Source organism: Schistocerca americana, chromosome 2, assembly GCF_021461395.2.
Source record: "Schistocerca americana isolate TAMUIC-IGC-003095 chromosome 2, iqSchAmer2.1, whole genome shotgun sequence".
Lineage (NCBI taxonomy): Eukaryota > Metazoa > Arthropoda > Insecta > Orthoptera > Acrididae > Schistocerca > Schistocerca americana.
The window spans coordinates 108,512,189-108,528,109 of record NC_060120.1 but is presented as its reverse complement, the minus strand read 5'-3'; the positions used below and the strand labels follow the sequence as shown (position 1 = coordinate 108,528,109).

The 15,921-nt window shown below is 44.1% G+C and overlaps 1 non-coding gene across 1 annotated transcript; it reads left to right on the top strand.

Annotated features, from left to right (window-relative positions):
- Positions 1 to 9,665: 9,665 nt before the first annotated feature.
- Trnav-aac lies at positions 9,666 to 9,738 on the top strand. The gene has a single exon. It is a non-coding gene; the product is annotated as a tRNA-Val (tRNA).
- Positions 9,739 to 15,921: the final 6,183 nt, after the last annotated feature.

Genomic DNA, 15,921 nt, shown 5'->3' with positions numbered 1-15,921 from the left:
TCGCGAAATATAGCAGAGAGTGTCACAGAAATGATACAGAATTTAGGCTGGAAATCATTCAAAGAAAACCGTTTTTCGTTGCGACGGAATCTTCTCACGAAATTCCAATCATCAACTTTCTCCTCCGAATGAGAAAATATTTTGATGAAACTGACCTACAAAGGGAGGAACGATCATCACGATAAAATAAGGGAAATCAGAACTCGTACGGAAAGATGTAGGTGTTCATTCTTTCCGCGATCTATACGAGATTGGAATAATAGAGAATTGTGAAGGTGGTTCGATGAACCCTCTGCCAGGCACTTAAATGTGATTTGCAGAGTATCCGTGTAGATGAGAGGGCGTTATCTGGTTTGCAGACTCAAAATCTTCGACAACGGAAATAATGAACATCAGTGTGGGAGGATGTTATTGATGTTGTGGTCACCAGTCCATAGGCTGTTTTGATACTGCTCTCCATGCTACTCTCACCTGTGCAAGCCTCTTCATCTCCGAATAACTACTGCAACCTATATTCTTCTGAATCTGATGACTGTATTCATCTCTTGGTCTCCCTCTACGATTTTTACCCTCGCCGATTTCCTTCAATACTAAATTGGTGATTCCTTGATGCCTCAGAACATGCCCTACCAACTGATCCCTTCTTGACGTCATGTTACGCCGCAAATTTCTAAATGGGAGGATACTCTGGTAAAATGAAGCATAACCAGTTGGTTGAAAAACCATAACGGGAAATGTTTACCTGGACATGCTCGCACAGCTCCTGCTACCACAGATAGGAGACCTGCAGCCGTTCATCATCTTCCAGCATGGTGGTGCACATACACAATGGAGTTACGGAATGTGCTGAACGACGCATTTTCTGAGAGCTGGATGGGTCGTGACAGTCCCATCGGATGGCTCTCAAGATGTCATGCCGTTTTCGTTTTGTGGGATTACGTCAACCATCTCGCGTACGGGACACGTGTCAATAACGTTGCTATTGGTGCCCAAAACAACGACGCCATCAGGATTGTTGATGCTGCAGTGTTAACCCGTACATCGACAGAACTCTAATATCGCCTTGATGTCTACGAGTGGGACACACACATCTGGCATAGCAGAATAACCTTTGAGAGGTGCTACACGTTTTGCAAAGACCCTAGATGATCTACCTCTAATACGAGGTGCGTTCAGCAACTAATGCAACCCTTTTTTTCTGGAAAGAAGATTGGTTTTATTCAGGATTCGAATACGCCATATCATTCTCCATTCTTTTGGATAAAAATCCTTTTCTTCAACATCATCTCAGTTCAGTGCGACAGTGTTATGCGACACTACTGGGAGGGCTCGTATGCCCGAATGTTACCACTCTACTAGTCGATGTCGGAGCCAACATCGCGTTGCATGGATACTCTTCCCATCACCCACGTACTGCTTCCAGCCGAGTGCATCCTTCATTGGTCCAAACACACGGAAAATGAAAGGCGCAAGATCCGGGCTGTAGGACGGATAAGGAAGACCAGTCCAATGAAGTTTTGTCAGCTCCTCTCGAGTGCGCAGACTTCAAATGTCTCTAAGCACTATGGGACTTAACATCTGAGGTCATCAGTCCCCTAGAACTTAGAACCACTTAAACCTAACTAACCTAAGGACATCACACACATCCATGCCCGAGGCAGGATTCGAACCTGCGGCCGTAGCGGTCGCGCGGTTCCAGACTGTAGCGCCTAGAACCGCTCGGCCATTCCAGTGCGCAGACTTGTTCAAAAATGGTTCACATGGCTCTGAACACTATGGGACTTAACTTCTGAGGTCATCAGTCCCCTAGGACTTTAGAACTACTTAAACCTAACTAACCTAAGGACATCACACACATCCATGCCCGAGGCAATATTCGAACTTGCGCAGACTTGGGTTAGGCCTTGCGTTGTCATGGGGAAGGAGGAGTCCATTTGCATTTTTGTGACGACGAAGGCGCTGAAGCCGTTTCTCCAACTTCCTGATGAGAGCACATGCACTTCAAAGTTGATCGTTGCCTCATGAGGCTATCAACTAACCCCCACAGAGTGCCAGAAGGCCGTCGTTACTGGCTGAGGGTGCAGCTTTGAACTTTTTCTTCTGGGGAGTCATGGTGTAGCCCCACTCCATGGATCGCCGTTTTGTTTTCTGATCGAAGTGATGAGCCCATGTTTCACTGCCTCGCTGATGTTTGACAAAAAATTGTCACGACCAGTGTCTTAACTCGAAAGCAATTCCGCACAGATGGTCCTTTGTTGCCCAGCAGGCAAGCACCTTCGATTACCCCAACTGGTGGATGAGTGTGTCATCACAACCGACAGGGATGTCCAGTTGAGCAGCGAGGTGTTTGATTGTGACCAGTCGAACATCTCAAATAAGAGTGTCCGTACGTTCGGACTTGCAGGAGTCGCAGCTGTGTGGGGCCGGCCGCGCGCGGGAAATCCGAAATCTTGTTGCGATGATGACAGACGGCCCGCCGAACGACTCACCGTGCTTTTGTTCACTACAGGTCTCCGTATACATTCTGCAAGCGCCTATGAGTATCTGCGATGTTCTGGTTTTCCTCCGATAGAAACTGAATTACATCTCCCTTCCTGCTACGTATCTCCGTTAAAGACGCCAGTCTGAGGACTACGCATAGCGCCGCTACCCTCCAAAACTTCGTGAAACTGTAGGGGCTGAAGCTAGAATATTCAACGATGTCCCACAACAAATTTCGCATTTTTTCAATTTAATCTGGCTGAGATAAAAGATGTTGGATTACTTATTCTCTCTTCTCAGCGATCACAGGCCCTGTAGACCACGCGCTGCATCAACGGTCTGCTTCCGCCGCCTTCTATCTCTCGCAACCTTTCTCCACCCTGTGGAAATTCCTAATGCTGCGATGTCCTTGTCTATATCATCTTTCCACCTTGTACGAGGTCGGACCAATGGTCTTGTTGCCTGGAGAATTCCTTCAAATGCTTTCTTGGTGATTCTGTTGTTTTCCGTTCGGGCCACATGTCCAGCCCATTGCAGTCTCCTACTTAACCTAAGGAGAGCACACACATCCATGCCCGAGAACTACTTAAACCTAACTAACCTAAGGAGAGCACACACATCCATGCCCGAGGCAGGATTCGAACCTGCGACTGTAGCAGCAGCGCGGTTACGGACTGGGGCGCCTAGAGCCGCTCGGTCACAACGGCCGGCTCTTTAATTTCTGGATGATAGTGGGTTACTTCATTAACTGATAAATTTCATTGTTCTTTCGAATTCTCCATACGCCATTCTCCAACACAGGTCAAAATGGTTCAAATGGCTCTGAGCACTATGGGACTTAACATCTGTGGTCATCAGTCCCCTAGAACTTAGAACTACTTAAACCTAACTAACCTAATGACATCACACACATCCATGCCCGAGGCAGGATTCGAACCTGCGACCGTAGCAGTCGCGCGGTTCCGAACTGCGCGCCTAGAACCGCTAGACCACCGCGGCCGGCTCCAACACAGGTCCCCAGATGTTTCTCATTACTTTTCTTTCGAAAACATTCAGTTTTTCTCTTTCATTTTTTGTAAACGTCCAGCTTTCTGAACCGTACAGTACTATGGGGCAGATAATAGTGCTGTATATCTTCATCTTTGTGGTGACTGACAAAGCTTTACTTTTGAGTGGGTTGCTTAGTGAGTACAGACATCTTGACCCTGAGGCTATTCTATCATTTATATCGATTGTTATGATATTTTTACTGTTGAAGTGTGATCCAAGGTATTTAAACTGGTAAACTTTTCTGAATTCAGAATGTTTGTCAATTTCAAAGTAAAATGACTCGACCTGTTTCCATATATTCGGTTTTCTCTTGATTAATGAAAAGCCCGATTTTGCTGGCACTGTGCCTGAGAGATCTGTACATGTCTTTCAGTTCTTCTTCAGTTTCACTCAGCAAGACTATATCATCTGCACAAGCCAGGAGTTTTACTTCACTGTGTTCGAATCGGAGACCATTGTATAAATGTAAATTACTCTCCCGAACCACTTTCTCTAACGCAGGGTTGAAGAGGACAAATGAAAGAGCGTCTTCCTGTCGTAAGCCTGTTTTAATTGTAAAGGTGGGGGATACGGATCCTCTGAACTTAACTGCTGCCTGGGAGCCCCCCATGCACAGTTGTATCATCTATAGATTGTACTGGGTATAGTAAATTCTGGTAATGTGTTGTAGAGGCTACTTCTGTGGATGCTGTCGTAGGCTCGCTGGAAGTCAATGAAGAGACAGTGGAGTTTTTTGTTAAATTCCCAGTATTTCTCAAAGATCTGTCGTATAGTAAACAAATTACCAGTTGTGGAACGGTTTGTTCGAAATCCAGCCTTGGTAATCTTGAATAATGTTTTCTGTGTAAGGTTTAAGCTTTTCCAGAATGGTCATTGACAGGATTTCGTATGTTATGTTCAGCAAACTGATTCCTCTGTAATTTCCACGTTCCATTCTGTTCCCTTTCTTGTGTATGGGACAGCTTATTGCAGTTTTCCAATCTTCAGGAAGTGTTTCAGTTTTCCAGATCATTGTGATAAGGTTATAAATTTCTTTAACATCTCTGCTGATATCTGGTCCTCGCCTGCTGTCTTCTTTTTTTTAATTTTTTAATTTTTTATTTTTTTAATGGAGTTGATCACTTCCTGCTCTGTGATTCTACATTCGTCATTATTAATGGTGTCACTCTCAGACATTCGTGCGGTAGCGTTCTCGCTTCCCACGCCCGGGTTCCCGGGTTCGATTCCCGGCGGGGTCAGGGATTTTCTCTGCCTCGTGATGGCTGGGTGTTGTGTGCTGTCCTTAGGTTAGTTAGGTTTAAGTAGTTCTAAGTTCTAGGGGACTGATGACCATAGATGTTCAGTCCCATAGTGCTCAGAGCCATTTGAAGCATTTGAACTCTCAGACATTGCGTAATTCATGGTTATGAGCGCCGTTCGTAAATACCTAGTTAGTTAGTTTTTTTTTTTTTTTGTTCTGAAATGATGGTGTGACTTAACAGACGTCGTGTATATCTTGCTAACCGCCCGCAGAGGGTCCTTACCACAGCTGCACTTACTTCGGTTTTGTCCCGGCCCTTCGCGTACGGATGTTGTCGCAGAGGCGGCTTGAGCTGAGAGCAGCTTTTTCCTTCCCCCTGTGGGTGCTGTGAGTAGACGGGAGGGGAGCAGAGTGGAGTGGAGGTGTCGCAACGCTTGGCCGCGCCGAGCCGGGAGAAGTGGCGGGCCCGCCTGTGCTGTGTTCCCCCGGCACGCCACGCTTTCCCGCGGTTTCATTGTCAGGAGCGCGGGTTCACTCACCCAGGCGATGCGGGCTGCCTGCCACACGGCGCCGCACCGCTGCACCAGAGCAGCAACAGCTGCTGCTGCCGGCTGGGTAGCTTCCTCACACCCTACCAGCTGGCCTTGGGCACTAGACATGGGCAAACTCGTTCATCCTTGGGAACTAGTTCACTGCTGATCGTTCTTTTTTGGGAACCGTTCATTTTCACTCGTTCACCGTTCATTTGTGCTTGGTATATAGTTCTTACGGAAAACTGAAAACTAGTAGTTTTTATTCATTACACACTTTTAGAAGTAATTTCTGTGATTCTGCAGAACCTCTCGTTTAGCCAACTGTAGCCTTGTGTGGCTGATCGAAGGGAAATAATATAGGGTGGCGCACGGAAAATCGGCCCCGAGTACAGACTGCTCGACAATTACGGACGATATGTTGCCCGTTACTAGCAGATACAACAAACAGACAAACGTCTAATAATTAGGCAGTGAAGAAATAACAAGCTAATGCAAGCAACAATTGCGAAACCATCTATGAAAATCGCATGAAAATCTCACGCGACGCGCATGGGCTCTAGCTTATGTAGTCTTGTAAACCTGTTGGTGGCTGTTTCCCAACTTAATAGACCACAAGTGTCTTGTATAAAATTCTTCGTTTCGACTTCCACTACATAGCTATTCTACGTCGTAAACAATAATTGTTTACAAATGGTTCAAATGGCTCTGAGCACTATGGGACTTAACTTCTGTGGTCATCAGTCCCCTAGAACTACTTAAACCTAACTAACCTAAGGACATCACACACATCCATGCCCGAGGCAGGATTCGAACCTGCGACCGTAGCAATTGTTTACACCTTATACATACTTCACGTTGTCTCTGAGTTCGTAGGCAAAGTAGAGACTTTATGGAACCATAAAAACGGGCCGGAGTAGCCGAGCGGTTCTAGGCGCTACCGTCTGGAACCGCGCGACCGCTACGGTCGCAGGTTCGAATCCTGCCTCGGGCATTGACGTGTGTGCTGTCCTTAGGTTAGGTAGGTTTAAGTAGTTCTAAATTCTAGGGGACTGATGACCTTAGAAGCTAAGTCCCATAGTACTCAGAGCCATTTGAACCTCTTTTTGGAAGCATAAAGTAAAATGTGGTTTTCTCATACTTGCGTCACACGCTACTAAAAATTAGGTTTTTATGTTGCATTATTAAAGTTAATGCAGCAATAATAATAATAATAATAATTAAGTTCGCAGTAATAAAGTTTTTGGTTTGTAAACTCCTTCCGAACAAATGTTTTTCAGATAATATGTAAATACGATTTTATGTCAATCTATGTCTTTTCAAATGGAGAGGCACCGCTTTTCCTACTGAGCCAAAATGACCCACAACCCATTTCTTTTTCAACGAAACCAGACTAACAGGTAATGCAAATTAGAAACAACCAAACTTAAAAATAATTAGAGCCTTCCCAAATGTAATGTTTTGTACATGAAAGATACACGAAAATCGTTTTATATGAATTTTCTTACACTAAAAATTAAGCAAATTACTGAAAGTTAGCTGCTAAATCAAGTCGATAAAACCAAAAAATATATGAATAACAAAAAAAAACTTTTTATTTACAGTCGTGGACGCTGAATAGCCAGAACCAAGTGCAAGAACAGTTTGGAACACATGTAAAATAGGCGAGCGCAGTGAACAAAACGAACAACTGGATGCTGAACCAACTAGGAGCAGTCGGCAGTTGAACTGAGACAGGTGATCATGCGAAGAACGACGAGTGCGGCCGAGGGAGACCGAGACTGAGACGAGCACGCGACCGAGGCTGGAACGAGAACCGCCGAAGTGACAGCCGCGACCGAAGTGAACTAGTGAACTATGAACCGATCGTTCCTCGTTCCCGGGAACTATAAGTAGTCCGCCGCGGCCGAAGCGAACTATGAACCGATCGTTCCTTGGAATTCGTTCCTCGGTCCTTTCGTTCATCTTGGTGAACCGTTCCTTTGCACCCGTTAGTTCGCGAACTACCCATCTCTATTGGACACAACACCGAATACGTGCTCTGGACAATTATGTGCCTTGTAATTAAATGTTTCCCCGAGACATTTAAGTCTCTTTTTATTATCTACGATAATGATCGAAGCAGACGAAATGAATTAAAATTTGTATTACAGGCGGGACTCGAAACCGGGTCTTCTTGCTTGCTAGGCAGAAACGCTAACAATTACACCACTGCAGTACTGCACGAACCACTTCAGCCGAGTGCACTCACCAACTCAAACTTCAATTCTTTTTCCTTTACATATTGTCACTACTGCCAGGGTTCTCCAATAATGGCAAGCCCCCAGCATTGGACGTAATGGTACGTCCTTGATCTTATAATTAAATGTTTCCCCAACACATTTAAGTCTCTTTTTATTATCTACGATAATGATCGAAGCAGACGAAATGAATTAAAATTTGTGTTGAGGTTGAGGCTCGAATCTTTTTGTTATTTACAAAATAACAATTTTTGTTTTACAAATACAGTTTGCATTTTACTTGTTCCAATGAGACAATCCATTCTGTGCTTTTATTTTTCTGTTATTGTCCAGGTAATTATTTCTTTTGGTGCTTTCTTTTCTATTTTTCGAGCGTCTGTCAGTCTGAGGTCGTTAGTTGTGGTGTGCGTACTGTAAGACCTTCGGTACACACATCAACAGATTATTTGACTTGTCGCTCTAACGAAGTAGGCGAGTGTCAGCAATATGTCTCGTGGTCTTATCGTGACGTGTTTATCTTCTGCCGTTAGGTCAGACGATAGAAATGCCACTTGCACACTTAGAGTAGCAGATTGACAGTGACCAACTTTAAACAGAACTTCATTAATTTTCACACACATTTATTAAAATAATAAAAAGCATAGACATTACGTAACTTGATTCTGGATGCTGTTTACAATTGACAATCTGAAGTTCTTTTGGTCTTGGTATGTTAATCTTATTCTCACATATCTCTGATACTTGACAAAGTGCCTATACATTTATCTTCATGGCTATGTACAGGAATATGATAATCTTCTTAGGTGCAGACTAATGAAGACTCTTACAGACTGGTGCAGACAAATGCAGACTCATACAGACTAATGCAGACTGACTAATTGGAGGTCTGTACACTCGTTATAATAGCTCGCGCGTGCAGGTATCACTGCGCGAGTGTGATCCGCGAGGAGAAAAGGTTCTACGTTAGCAGCAATCTCATTAGCTGCGTTACATATTAATACGTGGTTCGGCGGAAGCAGAATTTGGTCCGTCTCTAAGGCAGCGCCATCTCGTAGTGCGGAGACGGACGAGCGCTGCGCCTGCGCTGTTGTGCTTAGTGGGGCGCGCTCTAGTGGGAAAGTTGTGTACGCACTGACTATGCGGAACTATGTACACAACATTAGTAATGTCTTACGCTGTTTATTATTTCAGTTCAGCGTTTTCAGAATCTTGATACACTACATTTGTACATGTGGCAGAAGGAATTTGGAATAAGCATTGGTTGCAAGATCTAGTTATTTACACAGAATAATTTGATAAATAAAAGTTATTTTAAGGAAATTTTACTTATTACTAGTTGTGTTATTATTATTGTTATTGTTATTATTTTTATATATTTTTTGAGTTGTGGATGTCCTCTATTCATTTTAAAATAATGTTGAATTTTTACTATCTTCTTATTAAATCTAGTGTTAGAAACCAAAAATGGGAGGCATTTTACGTTGGGTCTCGAAAACCAGACCTTAGTGGGATATGCACTAGACATGAAATCAATTTGACAGAAATATTAACGAATGTATCAACTGACGCCCGTTATTTGGTGAGCAAAGTGGTATCCAAAGGAGAACACTCATAAAAAAACTATCTTAACATATAAAACAAACCATGATAAAAAAGGACATTACCATTATAGAGAATTATTAAAACTACTTTGTCAGATTGAGCAAAGAGCAATACACTAGGAAAAATTGGACTGTGCAATCGTAGTGCTAGTTTGATACAGGTGGTGAGCGAGAGTAAAGGAGACTGAACCTAAGTCTTCTTGCTCGCTAAGCAGAAATGCTAACCATTACACCACCGCAGTGCGATGGTGAACAGTGCTGTACAAACTACCTAAGGGGCTCTCCAACATGCTTCGATCACTATCGTAGATAATAAAAAGAGACTTAAATTTCTCATGGAAACATTTAATTATAAGATCTATAAGATCACCAATGGAACAATGACGTTCCATTATGTCCAATACTGGGGTGCTTGCCAATACTGGAGAGCCCTGGCAGTAGTGACAATATGTAAGGGAAAAATGAAGTTTGTGTTGGGAAGGGCATTGGCTTAGGTAGTTCGCGCACCAATGTTAACCATCGTACTGCGGTGGTGTAATGGTTAGCATTTTTGCCTAACAAGCAAGAAGACCCGGGTTCGAGTCCTGGCCGCAGAACAAATTTTAGCTTATTTCGTCTGCTTCGATAGTTATTTGTCCAGTTAGTGGATTAAGAACGGAAAAGATCTACCGTGGTTTAGCAACGAAATTCGGAAAATGCTGAGCCAAAGGTCAGAAGAGACTCGTGCGTCTTTAAAAAGATTCTCCTTGCAAGAAGCTTACAACAACTACCTCCGTCATATCTTACCGAATGACGTGGCCGAGAACCCGAGAAAATGCTGGTTCTGCCTAAAATCGCTAAGTGGGTCTTAAACTTCCATCCAGTCACTCCTTGACCTGTCTGGTGTCGCAGTTGAAGACTGCAACACGGAATCCGAATTACTGAATTTCGCGTTTAAGAAATCGTTCACGCAGGGGTATCGTACAAACATACAGTTGCTTGATCACCCCGCAGAGTCCGGATGGGCGACATAGTAATTAGCATCCCTGCTGTAGAGTAACAACTGAAAGAGTGGAAGTCACCAGGACCGGTTTTACAAACAGTACTCTGCAGCCTTAGCCCCTTACTCGACTCGTATTGATCGTGAATCTCTCGCCCAGCGCTAAGTCCCAAGCGTATGGAAAACACCGCAGATAACACATGTACATAAGAAGGCTAAAAGAACGGATCTACAAAATTACAGACCGATATTAAGGATATCGGATTGCTGTATAATTCTAGAACATATTCCGAGCTCGAATATAATAAATTTCCTAGAAACCGGAAAGCTTATGCCCACGAATGTCGAAAAGCTTATGTCCACGAATTAGCACGGTTTTAGATGAGTGACAACAGGTACTTTCTATATTTCTAGATTTCCGAAAAGCATTTGACACTGTACCCCACTGCAGACTGTTACGAAGGTACGAGGTAACGGAATAGGCTCCCCGACATGTAAGTGGCTCGAAAACCTTTTAAGTAATAGAACCCAGTATGTTGTTCTCGACAGAGAGTGTTGTCACAGACAAGTGTATCGTCAGGTGTGCCCAAGTGATTTGTAATAGGATACATATTATTTTTTTAAGCACATAAATGATCTGGTGGATAGGGTGGGCGGCAATCTGCAGTTGTTTGATAACGATGCTGTGATGTACGGGAAGTTTTCGAAGATGAATGCAGTAGGATGATACAAAATGACTTAGACAAAATTTCTAGTTACATGAAGATGGTATCTGTTCTTTCGGACATGTCCAAAAGAACAGATACCATCTTCATATAGTTAAGCCTAACCGGCCATTGATCTTCTTCTCCTGTGCTGGATGCTCACGCATTGTCCGAACTCTTACGGGACTCGGTAAGATTGTCTGCTGCGAGTAATGGGTGTAATGGGCAGGGGCACTACGAATTTAGTGTGTGGACATTAAGTTGGGAATTTGGGTCTCACGGGGAGCGTGCAAGGGATAAAGCCCTGCAGTCGCACTATCCTCTGTGCCCTCGGTGGCTCAGATGGATAGAGCGTCTGTCATGTAAACAGGAGATCCCTGTTTCGAGTCCCGGTCGGTGCACACATTTTCAACTATCCCCGTTGATGTATACCAACGCCTGTAGGTAGCGTAAGGTCTCGATTTAATTATCCTTTAAAATTACTAGTTGGTGCGATAATTGGCAGCTAGCTCTAAATGTAGGAAAGTGTATGTCAATGGAGATGAATAGGAAAAGCGAACCCGTAATGTTCGGATATAGCATTAATAGTGTACTACTTTGACACAGTCACGTCGTTCAAATATCTTGGCATAACGGAGCAAAGCGGTACGACATGGAACGAGCATGTGTAGATTGTGGTAGAGGAGGCAACTGGTCGACTTCGGTGTACTGGGAGAACTTTTAGGAAACTGTGGTTGATCTGTGAAACAGACCGCATACAGGAAGCTAATGTGGCCTATTCTTGAGTACTGCTCGAGTGTTTGGGATCCGCTCCAGATCGGATTAGAGGAAGACATCGAAGCAATTCAGAGGCGAGCTGCTAGCTCTGTTACTTGTAGGTTCAAAAAATACGGAAGTGCTAAGGAGATGCTTCGGGAACTCAAATGGGAATCAGTTGGAGGGAAGGCGACGTTCTTTTCGCGGAACACTACTGAGAAAATTTACAGGATTGGCATTTGAAGCTGACTGCAGAACGATCCCACTTCTGTCACAAAAATAGAATACGAGAAATCAGGGCTCATACAGAGGCATATAGACAATCGTTTTTCGCTCGCTCTATCTCCGAGTGGAGCAGGAAAGGGAAAGACTAGTGACATTATATGTAGTACAGGGTACGCTCCGTCGCGCACCGAACAACGGCTTGCGGAGTATGTATGTAGATCTAGAAGTAGCTGTAGATCTACGGTTTGTTTTTAATGAGAATGGGGAAATGGCGGAGTACTACATCTACTTCTACATGTTCACTCTGCAAACAACAGAGAAGGTGCATATCTATATCTAAGAGTGCTATCTTTTTCTTTCAAAGCCCTATTAGTCGTGAATGAAAAGGGAAATCAAAAACGCTTTATTTGCATCATTGAGTTACACCTTCCAACTACTTCTCTACAAAGTCGGCGCTGCAACTTAGACATCTGTCGTAGCGTTCTATCAACTTTCCAATACCTTCGTCGTAGATGGGAGCCGCCTGGACATCCCGCGAATTCCCAACGCTGGTCAGTAGCTCTTTGTCTGTGCCAAAATGCTGTCATCATAGCCAGCGGCTCATGTGAGCGAAGTGATGAAAATCAGGGGGAGCCGAGTCCGACCTGTACGGTGGGTGACCAAATACTTCCCAGGAGAGTTTTCGTTCCAGCTGCAGTGTGCGACCAGGACTGTCATCAAGAAGGAATTTGCTGTTACGCATGACAGTTACATTATACGGCTTTCATGAAGGCCGGCACACCTCTTCAGCATGAAGACAGCGGGAGACTCTATTGTTCTGGACGTCTTTACGTGTTCTCTGTGTGCTCAGAAACGAAAAGTGCCAGTTGACGCGATCGACGAGTATACTAGAAACACTGCGCGACACATCTGCGCAATGTTTCATCGGATTTTCACTGTGGTTTTAATTTCGCGATGGATCGGACCTTAAAAAAAAACCAATGTGAAGTGAGCTACATCCCACTGTAACAGTTATTAGGACTTCTTCCCCTTCCATTCGCCTACAGAGCACAGGAGAAATGATTACTGTGCACTCTGTAATCAATCTAATTTTACTCCTTACGACCTGCAAAGAAGCGATACGTAGGGGGCTGTAGTTTGTTTCCAGATTCATCACTTAAAGGTGTGTCTTGAAACTTTATAAGTAGGCTTTATCATGAAAGTTTGCGTCGGTCTTGAAGTGTCTACCAGTTCAGTTTTTTTAGCATCTCTGTAACACTCTCCCACGAAACAGACAAGCCTGTGACCACTCGCGATGCCCTCCCTGCTTACGTTCAATATCCTCTGCTGGTCCTACTTGGTACAGGCCCCCACGAAGTGTTACATCTAAGTATTTGTGTAAGTTGATCGACTGAAACTGCGACTCGTTGGATACTATAGCAATATGATACTATTACCCTTCGTTAAGTGAAGTGCAGAGCAGGCCGGGATGGCCGAGCGGTTCTAGGCGCTACAGTTTGGAAACGCGCGACCACTACGGTCGCAGGTTCGAATCCTGCCTCGGGCATGGATGTGTGTGATGTCCTTAGGTTAGTTAGGTTTAAGTAGTTCTAAGTTCTAGGGCCATTTGAACCATTTTTTTGAAGTGCAGAGTTTTACGTTTTTGAGCAATTAACGTAAGTTCTTTATCTTTACACCACGTTGAAATCTTATCATGCCCAAACTGAATATCTGTGCAGCTTTCTCGGTCATTATGAGTACATATAACCTCATCATCTGTAGAATATCTGAGTTTACTATGAATATTGTCTGCAACGTAATAAAGATACACCTCTCTCTCTCTCTCTCTCTCTCTCTCTCTCTCTCTCTCTCTCTCTCTCTCTCTCTCCCCTTCCAAACAGATCTTGGGAGACGCAAAGGTACGACCGACCACCGTGTCATCCTTAGCCTAGAGGTGTCACTGTATGCAGATATCGAAGGGCGTGTGGTCAGCACACCGATCTCCCGGCCGTTGTCAGTTTTCGAGACCGTAGCCGCTACTTCCCAATCAAATAGCTCTTCAATTTGCCTCACTAGGGCTGAGTGCACCCCGCTTGCCAACAGCGATCGGCAAATCGGACGGTCACCCATCCAAGTGCTAGCCAAGCTCGACAGCGCTTAACTTCGAAAATCTGACGGGAACCGATGTAACTACTGCAGCAAGGCCATTGGAAAAAATATAACATAAGTGACACAAATCTCAATTCAATCACTTAGCAATTACTACTATGCGTAACTTAAAATGGAAATATCATGTAGACAATGTTGTATGGAAAGCGAAGGAAGATTCCCTTTTATTGACACAACACTTATAAGATGCAACAGGTCTGTTAAAGAGACTGCCTGCACTACGCCTGTCAATCCTCTTCGGGAGTATTGCTGCGCGGTATGGGAACTATATCAGACAGAACTCGCGGAGAAGAGAACATCGAAAAAGTTGAAAGAAGCACAACTCGTTTTGTGTTATCGTGAAAAGGGGAAAGAGTGCCACGGATGTGATACACGGTTTCGGGTGGAAATCATTAAAACAAAAGTGTTAACTAGAGGAAGATCTTTTCACGAAATTTAATTCACCAACTTCCTCTTCCAAGTGCAAAAATATCTTGTTTGCACCCCTATACATAAGGAGAAATGATCATTGCAATAAAATAAGAGAAAGATTTATTTGTTCGTTTTTCCCGCGCGCTTTTAGAGAGTGGAATCAGATAGATGTAGAGCAGAAAGCGTCCCAACATACCTTCTGAGCCGTGCTCACTCCGAACTATGCGTTTCCTTGAACTTGGCTCCCGCCGTTGTTGCGGTTATGCCGCGGTTCTTCCTCCTTCTACGTGTGGCAACAGAGATATGAATCGATATTTGCATCGTGTACCATATTTGGTCTTGTGCGTATAGTTTCCGGCTAGGGGGTGTGCAAGCAGTCGGGCGGTAGTTGCGGACCAGGGAGCATATCTCCGTGCGGCACAGCGGCTGGGTCTGCTGGCTGTCCCTGCGCAGTGTCGGAACGTGTGTGGAGCTGTCCGATCGCACTACGAGCTGCGTGGTTCACCGACCCAGGACGTCAAAGTTGAGTGCTGTCTTAAGCACCCAAGCCACGTCCATTCATGTTGTGCTTTCGTTTCGGTGGTTCGCTGTTGGGGAGCTTTTCCTGTGAGCAACACCGAGTGTTTGTAGTGGTGAAATCGAGCCGCCATGCGGTGGAATTAACTATATTGGTTCACTGCAATTCAAGTGCACCAGCGGAATTTTCTGCCTTTTGCCGTTAGTGTTCTGGTTACCTGCCCTGGCCACTGACGTAAATTCGGGCAGTGTTCTTTTTTGGTGGAGTTAACTATATTAGCTTATTTCAAATTCAAGTGTACCAGCGGAATGTTCTGCCTTGCGGCCGTTAGTGTTCCAGTTACTTGCCCTGGCCACTAAGGTAATTTCAGACAGCGTCCTTTTATCACCTGTTGTCGATGTCCAACATGGTGTGTAGTTTTGACAGCTTAATACATATTTCATTGTGGATAATCATGTCCGTAACAGTTTGGTCTTTGAGTTTTCATGTACTGATTGGTGGCTAGCAAGACGTTTGGTCGGTGGATGCGTGACTATCTCTTGGTTGGGTTACCGACGGATCAAGTGTAGTTGGGCCCACCACCTGTCTCACCAAGTGAACGTTAATGTTCAGAGGCGTCTGAGTGCCGTTGTCTATACTGTCCTTTTCATGGGTGTTTAATGGTCTGTTGGTAATCTATTATAGCCAATGCTTTAAAGGAAAAAAGTCTTTATTTTGTTTTGTGTAAATCAAGGGCCTTCAGCTCGTATAGGTAATTTCGAATTCTGGCAAGTGGATATTTTGCTGAAAGTTTCTGTTGTTATGCTAGCTTTTCATTTAGTACGCTGTCATCCACTTAAAACTTAAAGGTTTAAGCTATTTTTTGAATTTTGGAAAATCAACTGTGGGCCTTCAGCCTCTTAAACACTTATTCTCAAAATTCCCCCTAAGCGGAAATATTATGGCCTTCTGCCTTAAAAAGTTATGGTAATATATTTCAAAATTTCAAAATTTAATTGTGGCCTTCAGCCATTAGTATTGCACCTTGTTTATGTTTGTT